Raw genomic sequence first — 27,049 nt, 5'->3', positions numbered from 1 at the left:
TTAGGTCAAGTGCGAACATGAATATGGATTTATCCAGCGTGCATAATTTGTAGTCTGTGAAGCAATGACTCATCTGCCTCCTGTATCTGTTAGTCACGTGATGAGCTCTCCTGCTAAGAATGACCTACTCATACTTCAAAAACACATCCAAAAGAGGAAGGAAAACAATGTGTACAGATCCAAAGAAGATACAACACAGTGAGCATAAGCTGTCACATTTAATTAGCCCTGCAAATAATTTTTGAAATAAAGAGTATCTCTATGGGAAAGACAACATGTATGTAGTCTAAAACAACAAGATGCTTCTTTAAAAATTTTCCAAGTGACCAAGTTAAGAAACATCTGCAGGATTCTTTTGCAGCTTGAATTATTCAAATCAATGCAAAACTAAAATACAGACAAGTTAGATAGAGATAGTCATTTTTCTTTATCTCACACAAGTCTAGAAAGAATATATTATATTCCTGGTAACTCTTCCATTTTCTTTATTTTTTCTTGCTTTATCCTGAAAAAAAAATGTTTATTTCTCTGTTGTTATCTATACACTTGTCAAATGAGTTGTTGAGAAAGGCTAGTACCTATAGAAAATTGCACGAGGTAAGACATTTTAGGTATGTATTTTTCTCCATCAGAGAAACAAATCTCACTAAGTAATAAATAACGTGTCTTAATGCATACGACATTTTTCGCAAAACATTTAAAAAATAACAGCATTAGATGATGCCATTACATTTTAAGAAAAGTAACACATATCTTCATATAGATTGATCTTAATGTGAAGGATGAATTAATATATTAATAATATATAAATTACATATATCTTAAATGGTGCATTAGTATTTGCTTTTTAATACCATGTTTGCAATCATTGCAGCATAGATTTATAGAAATGTTTAAAATATGTCAGGGAACACAGTTTTACTGCACTGCTTTGTTAAACATTTTCCATATAATCTGACATTTTGTGCTATCAGAAATAAATTAGAGAATTGCATTACTGGTAAAAATATTGAAAAAATGAATTGGCTAGTGGAATCTTAGAGTAATGTATAATGTTGAAAATTGCAGGGATGCAATTAAAATGCTTAATTACAATATCAGTTTGAAAACTACTGTTTCTAATTTACCTTTGCAACTAAAAGATAAAAAAATAATTCCTTCAAAACAACATCTCAATAATAAGAGAAACTACAAAGAATTTTTCAATGGAATACCATATTATTATAAAAGGGTTATCTTCAAATTCAGATTTCTACTTGACTTAGAATTTTTGGAATAATGTATCAGGTTACCCTCACATTGTCCTCTTAGAGTACCTAGGACAGTTGATCTTGAACACACATTATGATAGAATAACTGACAGATTTATCAGGTGAGGTAACAACATTGTGGTTTCAAACAAAATTATCCATTATTCATATTTTAAAACGTTTGTATTAATCAGTGTAAATACATGTATGCATGTGCATTTCTGTGTGAATTGCAGTATGATTATGGGTGACTATGAATTTGTAGGTGTCGTAGTACATCTGTAAAAGCCAGAGGACAATTTTCAAGATTACCTTCTATAGTTCCTTTTTTTTTTGAAACAGTCTTTCTTTCCGACTCACTGGCTGGAAGCTCCAAGAAAGTCTCCTCTGTCAATTTCCAGCATCATTGCAGAAGTGCTCAGATTAAATATGTGTATATTAGGCTTCTTACATGGGATCCAGGTCTGGATGGTAAGTACCTTTACCTATTGATGTTTCTAGTTGATTCAGTTTGTCTTTTTATTGATGAATGCTGAGTGTTTTACTCTATGAACTCTAAAATTCATTTTACATTTTTTGTATTTATAGGGAAACCATGTGTGTGTTTGTGCATGTGTATGTGTGTATGTGTGTGTATGCGTGTGTGTGTGTGTGTGTGTGTGTCTGTAGAAAAATAAAAGCCAACTAGTTCAATACTTCAAATTTGATAAATAATGGTTAAAGGGATTTAATATGGTATTTTATCAGACTTTTGTTTGTTTGTTTCAAAATAACAGCTGAAAGAATGCTGGCTAAAATCAAAGTGGGTGAAATGATCTTGATCACCTGAGTTCAATCTTGAAGATCCATTTGGTTGGAAGAGAGAACCTAGTTCCACATGTGGTTCACTGACCTTCAGACATTGATCTTTCCATGATGTAAGAGGGTCACCTGTCTATGTGTTACTTTCATTGATTAATAAAGAGACTGTCTTGGCCTTTGATAGAACAGCAGTTTAGACAGGTGGAGTAGACAGAACAGAATGCTGGGAAGAAGGGAAGTGAGTCAGACGCCATGCTTCTCCTGCCCAAGATGGATGTGGGTTAGAATCCACTCAGTAAGCCGCGACCTCGTGGTGCTACATAGATTATTAGAAATGGGTTAGATCAATATGTAAGAGTTAGCCAATAAGAGGCTATAGATAATGGACCAGACAGTTTTTAAATGAATATAGTTTCCATGTAATACAGATTTCAGGTAAAGCTAGCCGGGTGGCGGGAGCTGGATGGGACAAAAGAGCCCACTGCTCCTACATTTCCACATACATCCCACCCACTCTCACACATAAATTAGATAGTATATTAAAAAGTTGAAACAACCATTTCATCTTTCAATTTTTGTTAGATCTTTTGCAATAGTTAATATATTTTATATAGTGAAGTATTTCTTTCTTTCCCAATTTATCATATTTTTTTTTCTGCTGGAAAGTACTATAAAACTAATAGGATATCGAAACTTATACAAAACTTAGATTTTTTCCTCTACCATGCTGTGAAGAAGCTACCAGTTCTATCTATGCCATAGAAGATTATTACTTGAGCAATGACTAGAAGTAGAAAAGGTGAGATATAATGCAATTCTGAATGCATTTTGTAGGTAAATCTGTTTATATTTGTGACTGGATAAAATATAAGAGAGAGAAATACTTTGGCCAGCTGGTGGGAATCTGTTCCTCATCCTGAATTGCCTTGCCAAGCCTAAATACAGGAGGAGGTTCTGATGCTTAAGGCAACATGATGCCATGCTTTGTTGATATCCATGGAAGGGGCGCTACTTTCAAAGAGAAACAGAGCAGGAGTAGATGTGGGGGGGGCATAGGGAGGGGAAAGGAATGGGAAGAGAGGAGGGGGGAAAGAAGAAATAGAAAAGAATGACATTATTGTTTTGTTGTTGTTATAAATGATTGCAATGATGTGGTTGTAATAGGCAGGAACAAAATGAAGCCAAATTAAAAGCTATCTGAGAAAATTTTGCGTATAAGTTAAGTTTCAATATAACAATTGTATGATGAAAAAAACTATGGGAAAAACTCATACTCATGAATGTCAATGCCCTTTACTATTATACATATATACAAAATGACTCATGAACAAATTTTTGGAGAATGTTTCAGAAGTAATTTTTTTAAATGTGTTAACATTTGTACTTGATTATACAGATGAAATATTGATTAATTGTACTTACTTAAAAACATGATTTTTTTCTTGGAACATTTATGCACTTTTAATCATGTCACATCCATCTTTCAAAATACAGAAGATGTCATAAAAAAAAGTGCCAGCTCTCCTAGAGTTGCTTTGAGTGATCTGAACAGAAAGCTGTATGTTGGCCAAAGAGCCAAGTAGTAAGCCAAGCACTCCATTTTTTTTTATGCTAGGCATTTCTTTCTTAAATCTGTTGATCGCCCATCCCTTCAATTTTCTTAAGTGAGACACAGGTTTGTGTGAAAGTTACTTCTGTGTCCATAGCCTGTATTAATAGGAACCAATAATTTTTTTGCCTGTGATCATTCATTAAGAATATATCTAGTTTTGCTAGGGAAATAAATAGCTCTCCATTAATTCATAAAAATATTTTCCATGAATACATGAGCTCTGATGTCTAAAATGTGTATTCCTTATCAATTAATTACATGGAAATAATATTAAGTACATTGGATGCAGAAAAAGCATTTGGTAAAATTCAACACCCCTTTATGATAAAGGTTTTGAAGAGGTTAGGGATACAAGGATCATACCTAAATATAATAAAAGCAATATATAGCAAACCAACAGCTAATATCAAATTAAATGGAGAGGAAACTCAAAGCCATTCCACTAAAATCAGGAATAAGACAAGGCTGTCCACCCTCACCATATCTCTTCAACATAGTTCTTGAAGTTCTAGCGATAGCATAAGATAACATAAGGAGATCAAGGGGATTCGAATCAAAAAGGAAAAAGTCAAACTTTCGTTATTTGCAGATGATATGATAGTGTACATCAGTGACCCCAAAAACTCTACCAAAGAACTCCTACAGCTGATAAACACCCTCAGTGATGTGGCAGGTTACAAGATCAATTCAAAAAATCAGTAGCCCTCTGATACACAAAGGATAGAGAAACAGAGAGGGAAATCAGAGAAACTTCACCTTTTATGACATCCAGAAATAGCATAAAGTATCTTGACGTAACTCTAACCAAGGAAGTGAAAGATCTATTCGACAAGAACTTCAAGGGATTGAAGAAAGAAATTGAAGAGGACATCAGAAAATGGAAGGATTTCCCATGCTCTTGGATGGGTAGGATCATTATAGTAAAAATGGCAATTCTACCAAAGGCAATCTAAAAATTAAATGCAATCCCCATTAAAATTCCAACAAAATTCTTCACAGACCTTGAGAGAACAATAATCAACTTTATATGGAAAACAAAAAACCCAGGACAGCCAAAACAATCTTATATAATAAAGGAACTTCTGGAGGCATTACCATCCCTGACTTCAAACTCTATTACAGAGCTACAATAATGAAAATAGCTTGGCATTGGCATAAAAACAGAGAAGATGACCAATGGAATCGAATAGAAGACCCGGATATTAATCTACAAACCTATGAATACCTGATTTTTGAAAAGGAACTAAAAATATACAATTGAAGAAAGAAAGCATCTTCAACAAATGGTGCTGGCATAGCTGGATGTCAGCCTGTAGAAGAATGAAAATAGACCTATATCTATCACCATGCACAAAACTCAAGTCTCAATGGATTAAAGACCTCAATATTAATCTGAACACACTGAACCTGATAGAAGACAAAGTGAGAGGTAGTCTACAGCACATGGGCACAGGAGACCACTTCCTATGTATAACCCCAGTATCACAGACAATAAGGCAACATTGAATAAATGGAACCTCCTAAAAATGAGAAGCTTCTGTAAAGCAAAGGACACTGTCATTTACAAGACATTTTACTGTTAAAAAACACAAGATTAATATTTTCTGTGGTCAAATTTGACTAAAGATTATTATAAGATAATTTTAAATGTGTATTTCTAATTGTCTACTTCTTGGAGATTTTAAGATGATTCTGTTTCAATTAGGGATGATGTAGTACTTAAACTGGATCTCAGCTATCTATTTTTTGTAAATATTTTTATCATATTTTAATAATTTTTATTTTCTCTGACTGCTACCACTAACGATATTTTAGGACAAGCTCCATGTCTTAATTTGATGCTTCAAAAATACATTTTGAGCAATATTAATTAATTATATTAATTATTATTAATCATTAAATTTCCTTTCTATAATCTTACACATATTATTTAATTTAGCCAGTTGCCTTTTTCTTTGTTTTGACCTTTACCCAAAGGTAATCTCTCCTATTTAATAATTATATATTGTATGTGATGCCAGAATACACATATTTTCTGATTAGTAATTTTTAAAACATAGCAGACTATATTCTGAATTTTGATTTCAAGCTGGGTGATGATGGTGCATGCCTTTAATTCCATCACTCAGTGAGGTAGAAGCAGAGAGACCTCTGAGTCTGGCCTAAAGAGTGAGTTACAGGACAGCCAGGGATACACAGAGAAATTCTGTCTCAAAAAAATCAAAAAGAGAGTGTCTTTCTAGTTGTGGTATTCTTGTGTCATATATCCTTAATTATATATGATTGTATTATTTTCTGCTCATTCACATGTTTAAATTGAAGATAATATCATGATATTTACAGTGCTCAGTCAACTGAGACAAGAAAACCTGCCATTATCAAAAATGTCCTTGTAAAATTAGTCTTGCTTTATTTTCTCAAGATCATTATGTGTTTGTCTTTTTTTTATTAGACTAGAATATCCAAGTAATTAGTAGGCTATATACTTAGTAGTATTGATGTAAATTGTCTTGTTCATGTAGCATTTAGAATTAGGCTTATCTTCACTTACGATTCCTTTCACTAGCCTTTAAGGACTAAACTTAGATAATATTATTTACAAATCTACCCAGTCATCTTCTCTCTCGTGTGCATGCTTTGAGCCTACTTTTCAGGGTTCTAAATCTTGGACGATTAGGACTGTTCCTTAATGCTCTTTGTGCCAGAATATGAAGGAATAGATGTGCTTCTGTGATTAAAACCTACTCCCACCCTCCCATCATGTGTTCCTCCTGGTGAAGGCTTTGCAATCCACTACTCATCCATTTCCTTTTCCTTATTGGAATATTTCTCAGAAACACTACAAATGTACTACATCACATGAAGAGTACTTCTTCGTTAATTGACATCCTGATTACAGGAGACAAGAAGGGAATGGTGAAATTTTGTGCCAAATCCTATCTTTGTCTTGTCAGATATTTACTTATTTTTTCTATTGAGAAGTTCTGTGTGTGACATGTAAGTAGCAAAATCTCAAACAAGGTGTGACACTGGAGAAGAAAGACTGTGAAAATACGCTTATATGGTCTTTCAACTAGGGTACTATAGATGTACAAAGGCCTTCTGAGTGATACTTAATTGCAATGCTTGTCAATGTTTGTTCTATAACAATTCTGTTAGAGGGCAAATGAAAAATGTGAGACATTACCAGCTTTAAAAATATGGTATTTATTAGTTTTTGGGCTTGGTTAAGAAAAAAAAATGATGAAGAAGGAGAGGAGGAGGAGGTTATACCCAGGTAAATGCCATTGATGTTAACAGAAATCAGAGAAGCAGAACTTACCTGAAATCTGTCTTCTTTCTTCTTCTTCCTCTTCCTCTTCCTCTTCCTCTTCCTCTTCCTCTTCTTCTCCTTCTCCTTCTCCTTCTCCTTCTCCTCCTTCTTCTTCTCCTTCCTCTTCTCCTTCTCCTCCTCCTCCTTCTTTTTGAAACTTTGTGCTTTCTATTGATGAGATTCTATGGCTTCTTGTGGCTTCCAAAGACAGCATCAACCTATTGCCTTTCGTTCTTATAACAGAAAGGTCAAAAGAATGTGCCTCATGTAGGGAGCAGCATATAAAATAGATTTTGTTCTTTCATTCTTGCTTGAGTAAGCGTGCTATTGACTGTGAACTCACTGTTAAAGAATCACCTACAATACAGATTAAACAGCATCTTTAATTAAAAGCACACACATATTAAACAAAGTTATACATAATGATGATCTTTGATAAAAAGAAAAATATTTTAGCTGAAGACTTTAGGGACTCTATTCTGTATGTCACTTGGTTGGTTTGGTTTAGTATTTCCTAATTTTTATTCATATGGATTTTTAAAATTGTACTATAGTGAGTAATGAACCTCACATGAATATGATTTTAATTTTTCAGTTCTCTGACAACTTAGAACCATGACAACTCTATCGAAAGATGTACAGAAAAATGTATTACAATTTATCTAATCTTGTAGTTTTAAAGTCATTTTCAGATGAATTTAAAGTCTGACTTTCAATCCCTTCCAGGACAAACTTTAATGGATTTATGAAACAGATTTCTTTTTATACTAGTGTGTGTTATGGTATGATGAAACATTTGATTCCAAAAACGTTCAAACACATTTCTCTTGTTTGATAAAGAATAATTTATTCAAATTCTATTTCTTTTTTAAATTAATTTATTTATTTGTTTATAAAAATTTCCACTTCCTCCCCTCCTCCCCATACCCTCCCATTCCCCCCACTCCTTCTCCTCCTCCCTCCCACTCCCTCTCCTCCTCCCTCTCCAGTCCTAAGAGCAGTCAGGGTTTCCTGCCCTGTGGGAAGTTCAAGTTCCTTGCCTCTCCCTCCAGGTCTAAGGAGGTGAGCATCCAAACAGACTAGGATTCCAAAAAGCCAGTACATGCAGACAAAACAAGACCCAGTGCCATTGTCAATGGCTTGTCAGTCAGCCCCCATGTCGGCCACATTCAGAGACTCCGGTTTGACCACATGCTAGTTCAGTCCCAGTCCAGCTGGCCTTGGTGAGCTCTCATTCGATCAGTCCCTTGTAACAGATGGTGAACGCAACCCTCGCGGTCCTAATTTCCTTTTTCATGTTCTCCCTCCTTCTGCTCCTCACCTGCACCTTGGGGGCTCAGTCCAGTGCTCCAGTGTGGGTCTCCGTCTCTATCTCCATCTTTCGTCAGATGGAGGTACCATCTGGTCCTGCCTTTCTTGCTCATGTTCTCCCTCCTTCTGCTTCTCATTTTGACCTAGGGAGTTAAGTCCAGTGTTCCAATATGTGTCTCTGTCTCTATCTCCATCCATTGCCAGATGAAGGTTCTATGGTGATATGCAAAATATTCATCAGTATGGTTATGGGCCAAGGCCAGTTCAGGCACCCTCTTCTCTGCTGCCCAGGGAACAATCTGGGAACATCTCCTTGGGCCTGGGAACCCCTCCAGAATTAAGTCTCTTGCAAACCCTAAAATGGCTCCCTTAGTTGAGATATATACTTGCCTACTCCCATATCCATCCTTCCTCCCTCCCCTCAATCCCATTCCCCCAAGCCATCCCCAATCCTCCCCCTCTCACTTCTCTCTACCCATCTCCCCTTATACCCACCCCCCCATGCACCCAAGTTTGCCTGGCAATCTTGTCAACTTCCAATATCCAGGAGGATAACTATATGATTTTCTTCAGGTTCACCTTCGTATTTAGCTTCTCTAGGATCACGAATTATAGGCTCAAAGACCTTTAACTATGGCTAGAATCCACTTATGAGTGAGTACATACCATATTCTTCTTTTTGGGTCTGGGTTACCTCACTCAGTAAAGCATTTTCTATTTCCATCCATTTGCATGCAAACTTCAAGATGTCATTGTTTTTTACCGCTGAGTAAAACTCTAATGTGTATATGTTCCACACCTTTTTTAACCATTCTTCTATTGAGGGGCACCTAGGCTGTTTCCATGTTCTGGCTATTACAAATAATGCTGCTATGAACATAGTAGAACAAATGCTTTTGTGGTATGATAGGGCATCTCTTGGGTATATTCCCAAGAGTGGAATTGCTGGGTCCTGAGGGAGGTTGACTCCCAGTTTCCTGAGAAACCGCCACACTGATTTCCACAGTGGCTGCACAAGTTTGCATTCCCACCAACAATGGATGAGTGTTCCCCTCATTCCACATCCTCTCCAGCATAGGCTATCATTGGTGTGGTTTTTTTTTAAGTAAATTTTATTAAATTATAAAAGTTTCCATTTCTGCCCCTCTTCCCAACACCCTCCCAATCGCCCCACTCCCTCTCCTCCTCCCTCTTCGTCCCTTAGGGCAGTCAGGGTTTCCTGCCCTGTGGGAAGTTCAAGTTCCTCCCCCCTCCCTCCAGGTCCAGGAAGGTGAGTGTCCAAACAGACTTGATCCCCAAAATCCAGTATATGCAGAGGAAACAGGTCCCAGTATCATAGTCAATGGCTTTTCAGAAAGACTTCAGGCCAGCCACGTTCAGAGAATCCGGCCAAATTCCGAGAATCTCGTTAGATCACTTCCTCATTCAGTCCCAGTCCAACTGGCCTTGGTAAACTCTCATTAGATCCGTTCCATTGTATCAGTAGGTGATAGCATCCCTCGCAGTACTGATTTCGTTTTTCATGTTCTTCCTCCTTCTGTTCCTCATTTGGACCTCGGGGGTCTCAGTCCGGTGCTCCAATGTGGGTCTCCGACTGTATCGCCGTCCGTCGCCAGATGAAGGATCTATGGTGATAAGCAAAATTAACATCAGTATGGTTATGGGCCCCGGCCGATTCAGGCACCCTCTCCTCTGTCCAGAGAACAATCTGGGGGATCTCTCCTTGGACCTGGGATCCCATATATAATCAAGTCTCCTGTAAACCCTAAAATGACTCCCTTAGTTGAAATATATTCTTCCCTGATCCCATATTCATCCTTCCTCCCTCCCCCCCCCATTCCAGGCCACCAAGCTTTCCCCATTCCTCCCCTACTCCCTTCTCTCTAACCCTCTCCCCTTCCATCAACCCTCCCACCCCCCCATGCACCCGAGGTTACCTGGGACTCTTGTCTATTTCCTACCTCCTGGTGGATAGGTAAATAATCTTCATCAGGTTCATCTTCTTATTTAGCTTCTCTAGGATCACGAATTATAGGCTCAAAGACCTTTAACTATGGCTGGAATCCACTTATGAGTGAGTGCATACCATATTCTTCTTTTTGGGTCTGGGTTACCTCACTCAGTAAAGCATTTTCTATTTCCATCCATTTGCATGCAAACTTCAAGATGTCATTGTTTTTTACCGCTGAGTAAAACTCTAATGTGTATATGTTCCACACCTTTTTTAACCATTCTTCTATTGAGGGGCACCTAGGCTGTTTCCATGTTCTGGCTATTACAAATAATGCTGCTATGAACATAGTAGAACAAATGCTTTTGTGGTATGATAGGGCATCTCTTGGGTATATTCCCAAGAGTGGAATTGCTGGGTCCTGAGGGAGGTTGACTCCTAGTTTCCTGAGAAACCGCCACACTGATTTCCACAGTGGCTGCACAAGTTTGCATTCCCACCAACAATGGATGAGTGTTCCCCTCATTCCACATCCTCTCCAGCATAGGCTATCATTGGTGTTTTTGAGTTTGGCTATTCTGACAGGTGTAAGATGATATCTCAAAGTTGTTTTGATTTGCATTTCCCTGATCACTAAGGAGGTTGAGCATGACCTTAAGTGTCTTTTGGCCATTCAGAGTTCATCTGTTGTGAATTCTCTGTTCAGTTCAGTACCCCATTTTTTAATTTGGTTAATTAGAGTTTTAGTGTCTAGTTTCTTGAGTTCTTTGTATATTTTGGAGATCAGACCTTTGTCTGATGAGGGGTAGGTGAAGATCTTCTCCCAGTCAGAAGGTAGCCTTTTTGTCTTACTGACAGTGTCCTTTGCTTTACAGAAGCTTCTCAGTTTCAGTAGATCCCTTTTATTCATTGATTCTCTTATTGTCTGTGCTACTAGGGTTCTACTTAGGAAGTGGTCTCCTGTGTCTATATCTTGTAGACTACTTCCCACTTTCTCTTCTATCAGGTTCAGAGTGGTCGGATTAATGTTGATGTGTTTAATCCATTTGGACTTGAGTTTTGTGCATGGTGATAGATATGGATCTACTTTCATTCTTCTACAAGTTGACATCCAGTTATGCCAACCCCATTTGTTAAAGATGTTTTCCTTCTTCCATTGTATACTTTTAGCACCCTTGTCGAATATTTGGTGTTCATAGGTTTGTGGGTTGATATCCGGGCCTTCTATTTGATTCCATAGGTCGACTTTTCTGTTCTTATGCCAAAACAAGCTGTTTTCAAATACTATTGCTCTGTAATAGAGTTTGAAGTCAGGGATGGTAATGCCTCCAGAAGTTCCTTTATTGTATAAGATTGTTTTGGCTGTCCTGGGTTTTTTGTTTTTCCATATAAACTTGATTATTGTTCTCTCAAGGTCTGTGAAGAATTTTGTTGGAATTTTGATGGGGATTGCATTGAATCTATAGATTGCTTTTGGTAGAATTGCCATTTTTACTATGTTGATTCTCCCAATCCAAGAGCAGGGGAGGTCTTTCCATTTTCTGGTATCCTCCTCAAATTCTTTCTTCAAAGACTTAAAGTTCTTGTCTAATAGGTCTTTCACTTCCTTGGTTAGAGTTACCCCAAGATATTTTATGCTATTTGTGGCTATCGTGAAATGTGTTGTTTCTCTGATTTCCCTCTCTGCTTCTTTATCCTTTGTGTATAGGAGGGCAACCGATTCTTTGGAGTTGACCTTTTAACCTGTCACATTACTAAAGGTGTTTATCAGCTGTAGGAGTTCTTTGGTAGAGTTTTTGGGGTCGCTTATGTACACCATCATATCGTCTGAAAATAACAAGAGTTTAACTTCTTCCTTTCCAATTCGAATCCCCTTGTCCCCTTATGTTGTCTTATTGCTATTGCTAGAACTTCAAGCACTATATTGAAGAGGTATGGAGAGAGTGGACAGCCTTGTCGTGTTCCTGATTTTAGTGGAATGGCTTTGAGTTTCTCTTCATTCAATTTGATGTTAGCTGTCGGCTTGTTATATATTGCTTTTATTATATTTAGGTATGATCCATGTATCACCAATCTCTCCAACACCTTTATCATAAAGGGGTGTTGAATTTTGTCAAATGCTTTTTCAGCATCTAATGAAATGATCATATGTTTTTTCTTCTTTCAGTTTATTTATATGATGGATTACATTGATAGATTTGTGTATGTTGAACCAAACTTTCATCTCTGGGATGAAGCCCACTTGATCATAATGGATAATTTTTCTAATGTGTTCTTGGATTCGGTTTGACAGTATTTTATTGAGAATTTTTGTGTCATTGTTCATGAGTGAGTTAGGCCTTTAATTCTCTTTCTTGTTTGTGTCTTTGTATGGTTTTTGTATCAAGGTAACTGTAGCTTCATAAAAAGAGTTTGGCAATGACTCTTCTGTTTCTATATTGTGAAATACATTAAGAAGTGTAGGTATTAGCTCTTCCTGGAAGTTCTGGTAGAATTCTGCATTGAAACCATCTGGTCCTGGGCTTTTTTTGGTGGGGAGGTTTTTGATAACAGCTACTAATTCTTCACGACTGACAGGTCTATTTAGATTGATCACCTGTTTTTGATTCAACTTTGATTTATGGTACTTATCTAAAAAATGTCCATTTCTTTTACATTTTCCAATTTTGTAGCATATAGGCTTTTGTAGTAAGATCTAATGATTCTTTGAATTTCCTCCGTGTCTGTGGTTATGTCTCCCTTTTCATTTCTGATCTTATTAATTTGCATGTTCTCTCTCTGCCGTTTGATTAGCTTGGAGAGGGATTTGTTAATTTTTTTGAGTTTCTCCAAGAACCAGCTTTTTGTTTCATTGATTCTTTGGATTGCTTTCTGTGTTTCTATTTTGTTGATTTCAGCCCTCAGTTTGATTATTTCCAGTCTTCTACTTCTCCTGGGTGAATCAGCTTCTTTTTTTTTTTTCTAGAGCTTTCAAATGTGCTGTTAAGTCTCTAATTGTGTTTTCTCCGTTTTCTTTAATTGGGCACTTAGTTCTATGAACTTTCCTCTTAGCACTGCTTTCATAGTGTCCCATAGGATTGAGTATGTTGTGTCTTTATTTTCATTAAATTCAAGGAAGACTTTAATTTCTTTCTTTACTTCTTCCTTGACCCAGGGGTGATTTAGTAGTTGACTGTTCAACTTCCATGAGTTTTTTGGCTTCCTGGGTGTAGCATTGTTGTTGAATTCTAACTTTAATCCATGGTGGTCTGATAAGACACAGGTGGTTACTAATATTTTTTTGTATCTGTGGAAGTTTGCTTTGTTACCGAGTATGTGGTCAATTTACGAGACGGTTCCATGAGCTGCAGAGAAGAAGGTATATTCTTTCCTATTTGGGTGGAAAGTTCCACAGATGTCTGTTAAGTCCATTTTATTCAGTATCTCCAATAATTCTCTTATTTCTCTGTTAGGTTTCTGTCTGATTGACCTGTTCATTGGTGAGAGAGGTGTGTTGAAGTCTCCTACTATTAGTGTGTGTGGTTTGATGACTGCCTTGAGTTCTAGAAGTGTTTCTTTTACATAAATGGGTGGCTTTATATTAGGGGCATAGATATTCCAGATTGAGTCTTCTTCCTGATGGATTGTTCCTGTTATGAGTATGAAATGTCCATCTCTGTCACTTCTGATTAATTTTAGTTTAAAGTCGATTTTTTAGATATTAGAATGGCCACACCAGCTTGTTTCTTAGGTCCACTTGCTTGGAAAACCTTTTCCCAATCCTTTACCCTGAGTAGGTGTCTGTCTTTGTGGTTGAGGTGTGTTTCTTGTAAACAGCAGAATGTTGGATCCTGTTTTCGTATCCAATCTCTTAGTCTGTGCCTTTTTATAGGTGAATTTAGTTCATTGATATTAAGTGATATTAATGACCGGTGATTGTTGACTCCGGTTATTATTGTTTTTTTTTTTTTTTTTGGTTAGTAGAGTGTATGTGTTTCCCTTCTTTGAGTTGTGCTTGTGAAGGGTCACTAGCTGTCTGAGTTATTGTAGGCAGTGTTGGGAATGTTGGATTCCTTTGGTTGTGATTTTCCTTCTAATACTTTCTGTAAGGCTGGATTTGTAGCTACATATTGTTTAAATTTGTTTTTATCCTGGAATATTTTGTTTTCTCCGTTGATTGTGAACAATAGCTTGGCTGGGTATAGTAGTCTGGGCTTGCATCCATGGTCTCTTAGTTTCTGCAGTACCTCTATTCAGGACCTTCTGGCTTTCATGGTTTCCATAGAGAAGTCTGGTGTAAGTCTTATAGGTTTACCTTTAATAAGTTACTTGACTTTTTTCCTTTGCAGCTCTTAATAGTCTTTCCTTAATCTGAATGCTTTGTATTTTGATTATTATATAGTGAGAGGATTTTTTTTTTGATCCAGTCTATTTGGTGTTCTGTATGCTTCTTGAACCTTCATAGGAATATCATTCTTTAGGTTGGGAAAGTTTTCTTCTATAATTTTGTTGAATATATTTTCTGGGCCTTTGATCTGCAATTCTTCTCTTTCTTCTACCCCTATTTATCTTAGATTTGGTTTTTTTATTATGTCCCAGATTTCCTGAATGTTTTGTGATGAGAATTTGTTGGATTTGCTGTTTTCTTTAGTCAGAGTGTTTATTTTTTCTCTGATGTCTTCATAATCTGAGATTTGTTCTTCTATCTCTTGTATTCTATTGGTTATGCTTGTTCCTGAAGTCTCTGTTTGTTTACCTCGATTTTCCATATCCAGCCGACCCTCGGTTTGTGTTTTCTTCATTGCCTCCATTTCAGTTTTCAATTCTTGAACTGTTTCCATTACCTGTTTGATTGTTTTTTCTTGGTTTCCCAGGGTGTCGTTTACAGATTTGCTCATTTCTTCAAACCTTTTGTTATATTTCTCTTCCATTTCTTTACTCATTTCTTCAATCTTTTGTTATACATCTCTTCCAATTTTTTAAGTGAGTTATTCATACCCTGTTTAAGGGACTCTATTGCTTTCATAATGACACTGTTTTCCACTTTTTCCGGAACAGGGTGTTGAAGTCCTTCTGTAGTAAGATCACTGGGATCTGGTGTTTTCATGTTGTTTTTCAGATTGTTGGAAGAATTCTTGCCTTGGCATCTTCTCATCTCTTCCTTCAAATGTTCTGCAATGAATCTTCTGGTACTGGGTCAGGTTCCCCCCTCTGATGAATCTTCTGCTAGAGGATCAGTGCCCCTTGGTGGCTAGGATTCTTGCTGAGCTGATGCAGGGCCTACCTTTCCACCACCATCAGGCAGGCTATTGAAACACAGGCACTCCCTCCTGCTGGGTTGCACTTCCAGCCCAGTCCCAGCTTGCAAGCCAGCTGAGCAGGGTGATTTTATGGCCCGAAGGAGGAAGGGAGGAATAAAAGTAGGGGTTCCTGAACGAAAGGTGGATGGGCTAGGAGTCTAGAGGGCTTAGCCCCTGCAGAGTGGCCAGGGAGACAAGGGGGACCAGGGATGTCTGAGCTCCTCCTTGTTGGGCTTCTGCCGTGGGTCAGAGCAAACTCACACTAGTGATGAATCTTCTGCAAGAGGATCAGTGCCCCTTGGTGGCCAGGATTTTTGCTGAGCTGATGCAGGGCCTACCTTTCCACCACCGGCAGGCCGTCTATTGAAACACCGGCACTCCCTCCTGCCTGGTTGCACTTCCAGCCCAGTCCCAGCCCGCAAGCCAGCTGAGCTGGGTGATTTTATGGCCCCAAGAAAAAAGGGAAGAATAAAGGTCAAATTCTATTTCTTGAGGCACACAAGCAAAGGCAATCCTCTCTTCAGAAATATACTTTAGCTATCCTGGAAATTTAGGAGCTTAAAAAAACAAATATATCTTACACTTTATTCCTTGTTAATACTGAATTTTTCTTTCATTTGCTTTTATCAGTTTTAAGCTTTGGTAGTGATGTGTATGAAATAGGTAAAGAAGTAGACAACAACTTTAATAGTCATTGTATTAATTCAATTAAAGTTATAAGCTGTGAATTTACAGAAGCAAATAATATGAACATTGACAGCACTATTTCTAACACCAACTTATGGTTTTCTCTTGCAATAAGGTTTATAAAAATGAGCTGAAATTTCAAATGATATTGATTTAAAATTGATTGTAATTATATAAAAATCAAAGTGACAAAAAACTCTGAAATGGATTCATTCACTCAAAATTTTTAATTTCCTCCTTTGGCCTCATCAATGTAGTTGTATTTTAAATTGTTTTTGTTTGTTTATCCTTCTACCAAAAGTATGAGTTATTTATACTTGTGCCTGTGATGTGGGATTCCCCCTCTGTATTCCATGAATACTATTGGTTAATAAAGAAACTTTCTTGGGCTTATGCAGGGAATGAAGTAGGTGGGTAAACTAAACAGAAATCTGGGAGAAAGAAAGAGGCATTAGAAAGAAGCCATGGAGCCTCCACTGGAGGCTGACATTCTGAAACTTTACTGGTGGGCCATGACCTCATGTTGATGCACTGATTAATAGAGATGGGTTAAATTAAGACGTAATAGTTAGCCAATAAGAAGCTAGAGCTAATGGGCCAAGCAGTGATTTAAATAATATAGTTTCTGTGTAATAATTTCATGTCTGGGCAGCTGGGATAAATATTTGGCCTTACTGCAACAAATTGGCCCACCAATATGTGAACTAAGTCCATTTAAAACCAGAGAAAGCTTTTAAAGTAATTTCGGACACAAAGAACAGAGTTAAGCACAGTTTATTGGTAGTCAGCATTTTGCTAGTGGTGTGCCACAGCTCCTTTAAGAGAGGTTTTCCTGATTCAGCAATAGCAGAAAAAAAGCCACGTTGTTTTGTAATGCTTGCTTTTTGTGTCATGCTCTCAGTGTGACCTATGGTTCTTTCAGAAGGCCAAGCATTTAAATGGGGTTTGTGAGCTGCATGTTACAAACTGCTTAATGACTCGACAAAATGCACAGCATACCTGTAATTGGGACAGTGTGTACAGCTCAGAAGAAGAAAATAGACCTTTTTCACCATGTGGAACAGTGTGGAGCAAGCTGAAGTACCATATATTCCCTAGTAATACCAGAGCTTAAGTTTCTAAGAAATGCGTAGAATTTTAAGAAGCCGTCCTGATCAGCAAAGGCTTACAGATACACAATAAAGACAAATTCAGATGAAAAAGACCTCTAACTAATTCACAATGATGGATAAATATATGTAGGCTTGGGAGAGAGAAAAAATAATATAGAGAGTTTGAAAAGGAATAAAATATTAAAAAGTAATAAAGAAAAATAAGCCATGTAACAGGTGAAAATACAGAGAGGATCTGGATTAAGTATACTATTGTGTTTTCTTTCAATTTTTTTTACTGTGGAAGAATTAAGTACAGAGAGTCATTTCATTATATTGACTGCTGAGCTAAACCAACATATATATTTTAAAGGAATCTTGAATTCAAAATATGGGTTTAAAGATATGTTGCCTTGAAAAAGAGGTTCTTCTTTTGTTTTCACAAAGGATGAGAATCTGTGAATTGATTCCAGGGTAATGTGGTTTGATGGACAAAAATCTCCTGAAAGGTTGTGGTGCTCACCCCCCAAAAAATTACTTTGCCCAACAAAAAGCAGGAAGAAGTATGGAGAGAACTGTATCCAAATTCCCAAATACTGTCTGTAAATGTTTGGGTACCTTTAAAGGGGGATATGCTATAGAGATTTGCATTGGTATGAATCTTGCTTCATGGATACAAATTTAAAGTAAATTTTGTTATATGTATATTTCTGCTCTTGATTAAGATCTTCTGCTTGTGTAGCTCATCTAAAATGTAATGTATAATTAAAATATAAGTTAATAGATAATCAACTATAATAGTCAAGTGTAGTCATGTTAGGATATATATATATATATATATATATATATATATATATATATATATATATATATATATGGAGAGAGAGAGACATTTCAGATAGATAGGCATTCTTCAAATCTATCAGAGACATTCAGAATATGGCATTTAAAATGTTTATGAACTTAGCCTGCTGAACTTGCCTAAAGGTGAGATGATCCTTCAGGGTTCCTTTTTCATGAAAGAGTCTACAAGACATTCTGCAGGACACAGAAGAAAGTGACTGACAAACTGCCAATATAGGAGGAGCTGTCTTTGAAATTTCCTGCTTCGTGGAAAAGTCTGTTTATTACTATGGGCCTGAAGGCTGAAGATGGTTGCCCTAATGGTACAGAAGAACTGTGAGTGACTGTTCAGGCAGTAAGAATTCTCTGTCAATTCTAGAATTTTGTAAATTGTTTACAATGTACTTCCTGTTTACTTAGGTAATATTATACCCTATTGGAGTCTTTGAATAGTAGTTCAAAGTTTGGAGTAGTTGAAGAATAGTTACAATTATAGTTTTCCTTAGTTATGATAAAAGACAAAATAGATATAAATATTGTAACTGTAATTCTTGTTGATACCTGTTTTGTTATATTTAATTTTACTATGTTAAAATAAATACCTTCTTTTTTTATTTAAACAGAAAAGGGTAGGTGATGAGGAATTCCTTTCTTTATTCAGTGAAGACCATTGGTTAATAAAGGAAATGTTTGAGACCAGTGCAGGGAATAGGAATAGGCAGGGAAAACTAAACAGAATGCTGAAAGAAGGAGGAATCAGCAAGAAGCCATGGAATCTCCATGGAGGCAGACATGCTGAAACTTTGCTGGCAGGTCACAACCTCGTGGTGATGCACAGATTAATTGATATTGGTTAAATTAAGTTGTACAAGTTAGAAAATAAGAAGCTAGAGCTAATGGGCCAATCAGTGATATAAATAATATAGTTTCTGTGTGTATTATTTCAGTTCTGGGCAGCTGGGACAAACAGGCATCCTTCCTCCAACACGTTTGAGGGTACAATTATTCTAATCAATGATTTCCATGCCTGTATTAGTCAGGATTCTCTAGTAACAGAACTCTTAGAATAAATCTGTATATATACATACAAAGTGGGTTTATTAGAATGACTTATAGGCTCCAGTCCAGCATATTCAACAATGGCTAACTGAAAACAGAAAATCAAAGGATCCAGGACTCTCAGAATTCATAATGCTGAATGTCTAAGCTGTTTTTCATAATACACAAGAATTCCAGAGAAGTAGGTTCTATACCAATGAAGGAATGAATTTGTAGGGAGCTCCCAGACAAGGATCAAAGTATTTCCTCTTTCATGTCTTTACATAGACAGGAAAACAGAAGGTGTGACCCAAAGAAAAGGTATGTCTTTTCCCAGTTCAAGAGATCTAGGTAAAAGCCATTTCTCACCTCAAAGATTCAGATTAGTAGTGAATCATTCTGCTTCAAATGAAGCAAAAATCTCTCACAAGTGTGCCTTTTTTTAATTTTAAGTTAATTCCAGATATAGTGATGTTGATAACCAAGAATAACCACCACAATGTCCTTGTCTTTTTCTTGTTCATAAGCATGTCTTTCAATGTGTTACAGTTTGAAGACTTTTCAAATAAATCATCCAGAAATGTATTTATCCTGTGTTAAAGGGTATCTATAAAAGGACAATATACTCCATTTGGTTGTTACTTTGTTCTGATTTTGTAGTTATTTCCCTGTTGCTATTCAAAATATCTCCCACTAAGGCAGTAGTTCTCAACATTCCTAATGCTGCAACCCTTTAATAATATTACTAATGTTGAGGGGACCACAACCATAAAATTATTTCATTGCTAATTCACGACCCTAATTTTGCTACTGTTATGTGTTGTAATGTAATTATCTAGTATGCAGAATGTCTGATCTATGACCCCAAAGAGGTTGGGACCCACAGGTCTAGAACCTCTGTACTAATAACTTATTGGAAAACTCTGAAATATTAACGATAACTTATTGGTTTTACAATTCTCTTGTTTTCTTTCACTTTATAGAAGTACATTCTAATATTTCTTCAGGATAAATTTGAGTCAGTTGAATCTGGTCAGTATTTTTTGACCTTTTGGTATCCCTCTGTAGGTGTGGAGAGTTTTCAATCATTCCATTATTCTATATACTTGGCTACTCTTTGACATTCTCAAATAACCTCTAAATTTAGTTAATCTCAGTATTGGTTTCACAAATAGTCTTGTATAGTGCCTTGATGGTTCAGCATTGCTTTGTTTGACTCTCTAGAGTCTCTGTATCATAAAATGTCTTATTTTGAGCTTTATAATGTTTCTTCTGTTTGATCAACTTAGCTATTGGTAACTTCTGTCTAGTTTTTCATTTTGTTTGTCATATTTTTAGTCCAAGAATTTGTTTTTCTTGCTGTTAAATATACTTTAAACCTCCTATTTTTCTTTGGTGAATTGCAAAATCATGAAATATTACCATTTAGCTCTTTAAAGTATATTGATTGCCTTTGAGATGGGTCTTTTTAAATTCTCTGTTCAACACTATATATTTGTGATATTATGCTTGGTTTCTAGTCTACTTTTTTGGCAATATTATATTTCCATCAAAGTTCTTTTTCATTTGGTTGTTAATTTTGTTTGTTTTATAGGGGGTAGATGTGTTATTTGTTTGTTTTGTCTATGTCTGTCTACAGATAGCATATTTCTATAAAGCCCAAGTTGCCCTAAAACAGATGAACCACCCAACACTACCTCCTAATACAGTTAGAGGCCTATGCCTACAGTTTAACCTTTCCTGGATGACATCGAAAGCTGCACATGAAGAATTGTTTATCAATTATAATCTTCATAATTTGGCCTTTTTGCCTATATATTTTCTGGAAAATCATAGCAGTTTTATTGAAGTTGCTTTATTCTGTCTTTCTTCTCTGGTTGCCACTGCCTTTATTTCAGCAGATCTAATTTCTTTGCTAGATTTTTCCCTCTCCCAAGTGAGAGTGCACTCACTACATATTATGTAGCTCAGAATTGAGGTAGGATTGATGTAACAAGCTCTCCCTACCACTTTTTTCACATCTATTCCTGTGATTATTAGAAGAGATTCTCTGTTCTCTCCCCTATTTCTTGTACCTCGCATAAAAATAATCCCCTGTCTGAGTGGCTATTCAAATTATTATGCCCTTTGGGACAAAATCACTGTTTGATAAGAGTAACAGATCATTTTCTGAAAACTAAGAGTTTTCACATAGAAACAGAAGTAGCAGTTAATTTCTAGGAAGTAATGAGAAAACCTACTTGATTACTTATTTTCATCCAAATGTGCAAAGGGTTTCATACTACGGCCATGAATATAATATTAATATTGTAGCTATATTGTATTCTTGTCCCCCAAATTAGCAAAAATCAGCTTTAAATATAGAATAACGTATATAAGTAAATATACATGTTGATATACTTATTACAACAATAATATTGCAAAAAGTGTAAGAGAATAAGCAAAAAAAGCAAATAGTTTTTAAAGAAGTCTTATATGTTTGCCGTTATATAAATAAGGAGTTATGAGAGTGTATTTAACCTTTGAAACTAGATAGAAAACCAAGAGAGAGAACAAGAAATGTTGAGAAAGGTTTTCTGGTGGGCATGGAAACATATATGGAATGGAAGTAGAAAAGAGGGTGAAAGGCAGGATTCACAAATGGAGAGGAAGATGTGAAAAATACAACAAAACATTTCTCAATTTTTGTCTAAAAAAGTAAATCAATAAGAAATTTCATTCACTTAAAAGTAAATTATTTTAGCTGTGTGTGCTGACTACAAAGTTCTTGATCTATGTAAAGAATCATCAAAACAAAGCCATATTTGTTTGTCATCCCAAACATTCTATCTGTCTTCAGAAGTAACACTATAAAAGTTGTCCATTCTCTGACTTGGTATTGGATAAATGGAACATTTTATCACATGATGCTGCTTTGAGATCTGAGCCAATCTTTAGTAAACTGTAACAAAATCAACTTGAAATGACTTGCATTCCTGAGGAAAAAATTAAGAGAATTTAATGTGACACGTTTCCAGGTTAAAAATTCAGAAAGAAGGTAGTAAATGTTAGTTCTATCCTTAAAACACAATATAAAGCTAAATTGTTAGAAGTTAGTTTTATTTCACTCTCTCCCCTTTTGTGTTTTATTAGCTCTTAGGTTTCATAATGAGTCAGGTGGATAAATATGGTGATCAGTTAAGATGAGATATGAAATGGAACAAAAAAGATTCTAAGTCTAGACCAGTGAATCTGACATCACTTGATGATGAATTATAATTGTTAAATACTGTAGTATGGACTGGGACACAAATTTAACCTCTGTTGTGGGTCATTGGGTTCTAAACAAGTTAATAGTTCTTATTGACATATTTCATCCCTGTTTTGACAATTGAAAATACATACACAAGAAAATTAAAGACATTTATTTGACTATCATAGTCATTGTTTGAATATTGATCCTATGATATTTATATATCTATTAGAAACAACACTATTAGAATTCAAAAGTATTTTTGTTTAGAATAATTTTTTATATTATGATAATGTATTTATGGTCAACTTGATAAGTCTTCAAATCATCTTAGTAAACCGCTTCTGGATATGTCTGTGAGGTGTTTCGAGATTGGATGAATTGCAATGAGTGAATCCATTCAATGAGTTGATGTCCTAGGTTATATAAGATGAGAAAAATAGCACAAACTTTCATCACTTCTCATTTCCTTACTATACAAACAATGTGACCAACAGCCTCCTTCTAAAAACTTGCCTTCTCCACATTTTTGACCCCACCACCACCACCCAGTAAACTGTTTTTCCTTAGGAAACAATAAGACACATCTTAGTATAGTCTTAGCAATGACAGCACGCTAGAATACACAGTGAGTAACTGCACTATAGTGAGGTTTTCAGCTCCTGGGAAGGGCTACCTTTTAAGCTTCAATGTAACATCTCTCAGCAATTTTGTCACTTGCTTCACCATCCATGTGTGACTTTGCTGTTCCATTATCGATAAATGAAATACATTGTCTTTTCCCTGCATAAAGGTTTCAGGATGATTCTAAAAAGTTCATACAAATTACCCTCATGGACTGTGTTTCCCCCTCTTTTATAAACTATATACATGTATTTAATATATTTTAACCAACCTCCTCTCTGAATCCCCTTCTATCTCCGTCATGATTTTTCTACCCTACCGCACGCACATAAACCTATTTTCTTCATTTATAAAAGGGTTCCATTGCTTTGTTTTTATCTTGGAAGAATAGCATTCACATTTGCAGGCAAGTGCTCCAGCCATAGTCAGCTCTTGGAGAGCTTATTTGCATTACTGTTCATCACTCCTTTATATTCCTAAATAACCGATGTAAAGATTCACAGAGATAAAATACATCTGGGGTAACACTAAAAGAAAAAACGACAAAAGAAAAGAAAGATAAGTTTTAATTAACTAAGCAAACTGAAGAACTGTTTTAACCACAAGTCTTAGACATAGAAGATATATATACATGCACATGTCCGATAAATGTAATGGCACATACACACACCATACATATGCACACAAACTTTCCATATTACTATGTAGTACAATTTCTAATCAGTCTTAAGAATCAAAACCTGGAGTCAGATATTAGGGCCTGAAAGCTGAAAGATTAGAGAAGCATAGCAGGCAACCACTATGTCATACACTTATGAAATTCTCAGAACGAAAGGGACAAGATCCTGACTCTAAGAATCCTCAGACCCAACGTTTCCTGTCTCCACCTTTCTAGTGCTGGGATTAAAGGTGCATGACTTCCAAGTACTGGGATTAATGGTGTGAGCCATCACTGCTTGTCTCTGTTTCTCTTTTGAAATGAATCAATTTTGTGTAGCCCAGGGTTGAACTCACAGAGATCCATTGGATTCTGCCTCCCAAGTGCTGGGATTAAAAGTGTGTGCTACCACTGCCTGGCTTCTATGGTTAACTAGTGGTTTGATTCTGCACTCTGATCTCCAGGCAAGCTTTATTTATTAGATGTCCCTGCCCACACACAAACTACCCACAACAAACTACACAAATGAATACTGCCTCGGATAGTATACATATACACCCCATATGTCCATACATACACATAACATAAACTCACTCCTTTCACACTGCATAAAGGAACCTGTTGACAGAGTGGATGGAGAGTTTACATCACGTTTGTTTCAACCAGAAGTACAGGAACACTTGCCAAACTTTTCAGAGTTCCTCTAAGATGTCAAATGGCTACAGAAATCAGCTGGTTTGTTATATGCTTTGACTACATGAGAAGTAAACATTGTCAGGATATTTTTTTTAAATAAGAAGATTCTTACACTTTAACTTCAAAAGCATCTCCTTAGAAATATTGTTTATATATAAAAGTCAAGTTTCAAAAGAGCTTGGGGGAATGGAATGGGTGGGTTGGAGGAAGGATGGATATGGGAGCAGGGAAGTAAATATCTTAATTAAGGGAGCCATTTTAGGGTTTGCAAGAGACTTGACTCCAGAGGGGTTCCCAGGTCCAAGGAGAGGTCCCCAGATTGTTCCCTGGGCAGCAGAGGAGAGGGTGCCTGAACTGGCCTTGTCCCAAAGCCACACTGATGAATATCTTGCATATCACCATAGAACCTTCATCTGGTGATGGATGGAGATAGAGCCAGAGACTCACATTGGAGCACTGAACTGAGCTCCCAAGGTCCAAATGAGGAGCAGAAGGAGGGAGAACATGCACAAGGAAGTCAGGATCACGAGGGGTGCGTCCACCCACTGAGACGGTGGGACTGACCTAATGGGAGCTCACCAAGGCCAGCTGGACTGGGACTGATGGAATATGTGATCAAACCGGACTCTCTGAATGTGGCTGTCAATGAGGGCTGACTGAGAAGCCAAGGACAATGGCACTGGGTTTTGATTCTACCGCATGGACTGGCTTTGTGGGAGCCTAGTTGTTTGGATGCTCACCTTTATAGACCTGGATGGAGGGGAAAGGACCTTGGACTTCCCACGGGGCAGGGAACCCTGACTGCTCTTAGGACTGGAGAGGGAGGGGGAGGGGGGAAGAGGGAGGGAAAAGAAAGGTGGGAAGGAGGTGGAAATTTTTAATAAATAAATAAATTTTAAAAAAAGAAACCTTGGAGCATTTTTGCAAAAAAAAATAAAATGTATAAGACTTAAAACTTAAAGAAAACAACTGGGAAATTCCAGAACAGTTTAGAAGGATGCTTTCCCTCCTCAGTATGTAGTTGATGACAGTTTTTTTCAGTGGTCACTTTTCCACCTGTCCATTTGACATTAAAGAAGAAGATGAATGTTCAAGCCTTCAATTTTATCACACAATCTACTGTGATAGTGTCAATTGGCCTTTAGATTTCTAGATTTCTTTGGAAAAATAATGTCCTTTGTGTGTTATTATTTTGGTGTAACTTCCTACATCAGGATGACATTCTCCTTGCTTGATCCCAATCAATGAAAAGAACTGGCTTATTTTATTGTGTGCTTAAAAAAGTGAAACAACATTATATATCTGTGCAACGAAAATCAAAAATTTTATATTAAACAGAAAAATCTTGCCTTATATATTTGATTAAAATCTAACTTTTAAATGCAGGTATAAAGAATGTCACGGAAACAACCTGCATGTGTAATTCTGTGAGTTGTACATGAACTATGAGCATAGCACTCAGAAAATGTTTTGTTTTTCTGAATGCTTGCATAAAATAGATCTTAGGATGTAAGTTTTTTCAGTTTATACTTTCTTTTTTAAAATTTATTAGATTTTTTTAAAATACCAATCCAAGTTTGCACTCCCTCCCCTTCTCCCATATCCTCAACACATTCTCACACCCCACCCCCATTTAATCCTCAGAGAGAGTAAGGCACATTGCCTTGTGGAAAACTCAAGACCCTCCCTATTATATCTAGGGAGAGAAAGGTATACATGCAAAGAGAATAGGATCCCAAAAAACTAGTACATGCTGTACTTGCCAGTCTGGCAGAAGTTAGTGAGCTCCCATTAGTTCAGGCAAACTGTTTCAGTGGGTAAACCCATCACGGTCTTTTCCTCCTTGCTCATATTCTCATTCCTTCCACTCTTCAACTGGGCTTTGGGAGCTCATTCCAGTGTTCTGATGTGGGGCTCTGCCTCTATATTCATCAGTTGCTAAATGAAGGCTCTATGGTGATATTTAAGACAATCATCAGTCCGACTACTGGGCAAGTCAAGATTGGGTCCCCTCTTCTCTATTGCTCAGTGTCCTAGGTGGTGTCATCTTTTTGGATGACCTGGATTCCTGGAAATTTCTCTAGAGCCAGGTTTCTGCTAATCCTATATTATCTCACCTTCTGAGAAGGCATATTACTGAACCAACTTTCTAACCATGTTTTTTGTTTTGTTTCTTCTTTTTATGTAATTTTTATTCTTTTTTCATATATTATTACATTCTGACTACAATTTTCTGTCCCTGAATTCCTCCAAATTCCCTCCCATACCTCCCCTCTACCCCAGATCCACTTGTCTTCTGTTTTCCTTCTGAAAAAAATTAAAAAAGAAAAAAAAGGTCTCCCAGAGATAGCAGCAGAATATCAATATATAACAAGAATAACAAGTTATAATAAAAGTAGGCACAAGCCTTTATATCAAGGCAGGAAGAGGCAGCTCATTAGAAGGAAGAGGGTTGTGGGAGTAGTCAAAAGAGTCAGGGTTATCCACCATTCCTGCTGTTAGGGGTTCCCGAAGAGCACAATGCTACACAATCAAAACATTTAAAAAGATGTCCTGGCTCAGATCCTTGCTGACTCTGTGAATATTGCTTAAGTCTTTGTGAGCTTCTATGAACCCTACTTAGTTGATTCTGTAGATGGTGCTTTCATGGTGTCTTTGACCCC

The sequence above is a fragment of the Myodes glareolus genome, chromosome 1 (assembly GCF_982192425.1).
Source record: "Myodes glareolus chromosome 1, mMyoGla1.1, whole genome shotgun sequence".
In the NCBI taxonomy this organism is placed as follows: Eukaryota; Metazoa; Chordata; class Mammalia; order Rodentia; family Cricetidae; genus Myodes; species Myodes glareolus.
The sequence above is the reverse complement of the archived record's forward strand: the minus strand, read 5'-3'. Positions refer to the sequence as shown.